The sequence below is a fragment of the Oreochromis aureus genome, linkage group 12, assembly GCF_013358895.1.
Source record: "Oreochromis aureus strain Israel breed Guangdong linkage group 12, ZZ_aureus, whole genome shotgun sequence".
NCBI classification, from domain to species: domain Eukaryota; kingdom Metazoa; phylum Chordata; class Actinopteri; order Cichliformes; family Cichlidae; genus Oreochromis; species Oreochromis aureus.
The window spans coordinates 28882698-28887475 of NC_052953.1; positions in this window are offsets into that span (position 1 = coordinate 28882698).

A 4778-nucleotide genomic window follows, 5' to 3' on the forward strand; every position below is an offset into this window, starting at 1 on the left:
AAGCGTGAAGCGCCTGCAAAGTGGTATCAGGACTGGTTTTGTAGTGGAGAATTTGTTGCCAGTTTCTTTCTATCTTTAATCCGTATTGAAGTTGTAATGTGGTAACTTTTGTGGCACAAATACACCAATATGGCAGAAATACTATGTTTTGGAACAAATACTTTGATTTGGTATACTTTAGCTTCTTCACCCCTTTTCAGCAAAATTTTCATTTTTTCACCCCTTTTCAGCACAAATCAGCTTTTTTCAGGTGTTTTCAACAGAAATCTTCTTTACTTCTGATTGCTGATGTCTTTATTTTTCAGCCACCGCACCCTATCCAGGTGGCGCAATCAATAATAACACGGCTCTGCAGCTCAAAATTAGGTGGGTCCAATCCACCTTGGTCAACATTTTTTCCACTACAAATTTATACACTTTCACAGACCTGTAATTTATTGCTAATTTTTTCACTACAAATGAGTAGTGCCAAAACATACTATGTCTGCAACATCACAGTATATCTATGTTATTATAGTATTACTACTAAATCACAGTATTTCTGCCAATTCATGAGGCTGAGGCATGACTGTTACTAAAGTGTCAATCAGGGCGCCTTTTTGGTACATAAACGGTCATCTGTTGTGTTGGGTGCCCCTCTTAACTGGCGCCTGCCTTTTTAGGTACCACAATATGCCTTAAGTTTTGGAACAAAGCTTGATTTGGTATACTAGCTTCTTCACCCTCAGCAAAATTTTCATTTTTCACCCCTTTTCAGCACAACCCAGTGGTATCGCTATTTCCTGACTGGTTTTATGTTTCACCCGCAGTGGAGGCTTAATTTGACACGTGCCAGTTTCAATCCCACCTTCGTCTTTAATCCTGTAATTATATTCATATTTTGCTTAATGAGTAGTAAAACATACTAGTACCACAATATGGCAGTTATAGTATTACCTTACTATGTATTTAGCAATGCAAGGAGGCTGACAGTGCATGCGGTCATCTGTTGTGTTGGAGTGCTTCTCTGCTTTTTGGCGGGGAAAAGTATCGTGACTGGTTTGTAGTGGAGGAATTTAAGCGTTTTCGCTCTCTGATTGGTGGATTCAATATGGCAGAAACACTATAGCCTCCCAGGCTGCACCTTGAGCTGGAAAAAGCACAGCCTGGTAGAAAATTCAGCAGCTTGTCTCTGACCTGTGTGTGTGTGTGTGTGTGTGTGTGTGTGTGTGTGTGTGTGTGTGACAGAGAGAGAGAGGGGGAGGGCTAGAGAGAGTTTTTTATAGATATCTTATTATATGATTTAAATTCAATATATTTAGACTGGTTGACTGAATTTGATCCTGTGTGTGTCTCTCTGTGCATGTGTGTTTCCATATGTGTCCATATTGTGATTGTGTCACTGTTATACTTTTTTTTGCTGATTTTTTTCATTTAACAATTACATTTGAGGACCCTTAGCATGTTCAGGATTCTTTCAGCTGTCCATTTTGCTTTTCCAATTTTCTATTAAGTTATTACTATTGTGTTGAGTCACTGCTAGTTTCTGCTGCTTTTCAGTATTTGTGATAAATACAACATTTCTGCAAAATCATACTATGTCTGCTATTTTGTAGGATTTGTGCTAAATACAACATTTCTGCTAAATCATACTCTTTCTGCTATTTCATAAGATTTGTGCTAAATATAGTGTTTCTGCTATTTCTCACTTAAAATTTAGTATTTTTGATTAATTAGGGTTTTCTACCAAGTCATAGTACAGGTTTACTGCTTTTATAGGATTTTAGAGGATATTTATATTGCTTAATATAGTATTTCTGCTTTTATAGGATTTGTGCATAATATAGTTTTCTAAAAAATGTAGTATTTATGCTTAATCATACTATTTCTATATTTCTGCCAGGTCCCCAGGCAGCTAATCACTCTGTGAGGACTGATACATACAAATACATATCAGGGCACTTACTTGCGGCTTCCAGCCAGCCAATCATATCTGGGATTACCTGCCCTTTCCTCTCTTTCGTCATATCTCAGCGACAGATGTACAAAGAGCAATGGAAATCACAGTCAAAAGATACACCAAAGCACGCTGATTCACCTGAGTACAAAACAATAACTTCTAGTCCACCTAGTTTTGAGTTACGGCGTTTTAATAACTGCAAAAAAAGCGACGTTTTCGCTTCTCACCGCAATCTGATTCTGACTGCTCATCACCCTGTTTTGCAGGCGCCTTTTTGCTCTCTCTTTCCAAGTGGCGCAGTTAGTAATGACACAGGTCTGCAACAAAGGTCGGTGGGTTCAATTACACCTTGGGCAACATGTTTTTCTACAAATTAATACACTATCACAGACCACTAATTCATATTCATCATTTATTACAATTCTGCAACCTTTTATGATTTTAGCAGCTTTTGTAATATGGACTCAGATTCTTGTTAACACTCCATGGCACAAATACTGTTCCCTTTAGGCTCTGTGTGTGTGTGTGTGTGTGTGTGTGTGTGTGTGTGTGTGTGTGTGTGTGTGTGTGTGTGTGTGTGTGTGTGTGTGTGAGAGAGAGAGAGAGGAGAGAGCTGCTTGATGGGGAGCATCTTATTATATCACTTAAATTCAATATATTTAGACTGGTTGAATAATTTGGTCCTGTGTGTGTCTGTCTGTGTAAGTGTGTTTCCATATGTGCCCATATTTGTGATTGTGTGACGTGTTATACTTTTTTTGCTGATTTTTTTTTTTCACTAACAATTACATTTGAGGGACCCTTTAGCATGTTCAGGATTTTTCCAGCTGTCATTTGCTTTTCCAATTTTTTCTGTAAGTTATTACTATTTGTGCTAAGTCATAGCATTTCTGCTGCTTTTCAGTATTTGTGCTAACACAGCAGCATTTCTGCTAAATCATACTATTTCTGCTATTTTATACAATTTTGTGCCAAATGCAGCATTTCTGCTAAATCATATTATTTCTGCTATTTCACAAGATTTGTACTAAATATAAGTGTTTCTGCCAAATATAGTATTTCTGTTAGTACTATAGTATTTCTGCCATTTTATAGTATTTGTGCTAAAACACAGTATTTCTACTAAATGTAGTATTTATGCTTAATCATACTATTTGTATATATTTCTGCCAGGTCCCCAGGCAACTAATCCTCTGTGAGGACTCATACATATCGGAATTTTACATATCAGGGCCTGCACGGCTTCCCAGCCAGCCAATCATATCTGAGGGTCTGCCCTTTCTTCCTCTCGTCATATCTCAGCTGACAGATGTACAAAGACAATGCAAATCACAGTCAAAGTGATACTGCAATGCGCTGATTCACCCAGTACAAGAATTATGCTAGCCTAGTCCACCTAGTTTTTTGAGTTACACGACGGTTTGCCAACTCAAAAACAGCGTTTTTAAGCCTCTCACCCCTTAATCTAATTCTGACTGCTCATCACCCTGTTTTCCAGGCACCTCGCTCTCTTTCCCAGTGGCGCAGTTGGTAATGACACAGGTCTGCAACTCCAAGGTCGTGGGTTCAATTACACCTTGGGCAACATGTTTTTTCACTCCAAATTAATACACTATCACAGACCACTAATTCATATTCATCATTATTACAATTCTGCAAACATTTATGAATTTTAGCAGCTTTTTCAATGTGGACCTCAGATTCTTGTTAACACTCCATGGCACAAATACTCTTCCCTTAGGGCTCTGTGTATGTGTGTATCGTATTTCTCCCATTTAAAGTATTACTCCTCCATAATTGTATTTCTGTTAAATCAAAGTACTTTTACTACATCTTAGTACTTCTGCTCAATCAGTATTTCTCCTAAATCATAGTATTTTGCCAAATTATGGTTTTTGTGCCAAATCATAACATTTTGTTTTATGTATAGTATTACTACTAAGTGGAGGAATTTCTGTCATGTTACAGCATATGTGCTGATTACAGTATTTCAAGCTAAATCATAGTATTTCTATATTATATTTTTTCTTTCTAAATATAGTTTCTGCTATATAATTTTATTTCTGCTATGTTTATTAATATTTGTTCTAAACCAGAGTATTTCTGCTGAAACATAGTATTTCTGCCAAATGATATTATTTCTGTCAAATTACAGTATTTGTGCTAAAACATAGTATGTTTTTAAATTTCAATATTAATAGTATTTTACAGTGTCTCTGGTAAATCATAGCATTTCTGCTATGTTGTACAATTGTTTTCTAAATCATAGTATTTCTGTAATGTTTAGAATGTTTGGCTAAATATATTCTTTCTGTTATCTTATACTATTTCTCCTAAATTCTTGTATTTTTGAGAAGTTATCGTGTTTTTCTGGTAAGTTACAATATTTCTTCAGAAGTTCTGCTATGCTATTGTATTTTTTGCCAAATGTGTTTCCTCTAAGATATTTTGGTTCACCGCTAAGTTACTACATTTTAGCAACAGTTCCTTTATACTGCAAAAGCACTTTACAAATTCTGCAACTTTTCAGCTTTTTTCTGCCTGGTTTCAGCGAGACAGCTTCAACATTACAACATCCACTGCTGCATTTTCGCAATGATATGCAAATTTTTCTAGTTCTTTATTATTGTGTGGATACTTTTAGCATCCACACTAACCAGGTCCTGTTTCTCTTTATTCTTTTATACTTTATTATTATTATTCTAGTTGCCACTTTTTCACTTTTTTGGCGCTTAACTACTTCCACAATTTTCAACCGATTTTCACCGTTCAATTTTAAGCAGTATTCTGCTATTTCTGCTAATAGTCGCTATATCTTTTTGGTGTTTATTACTATTAT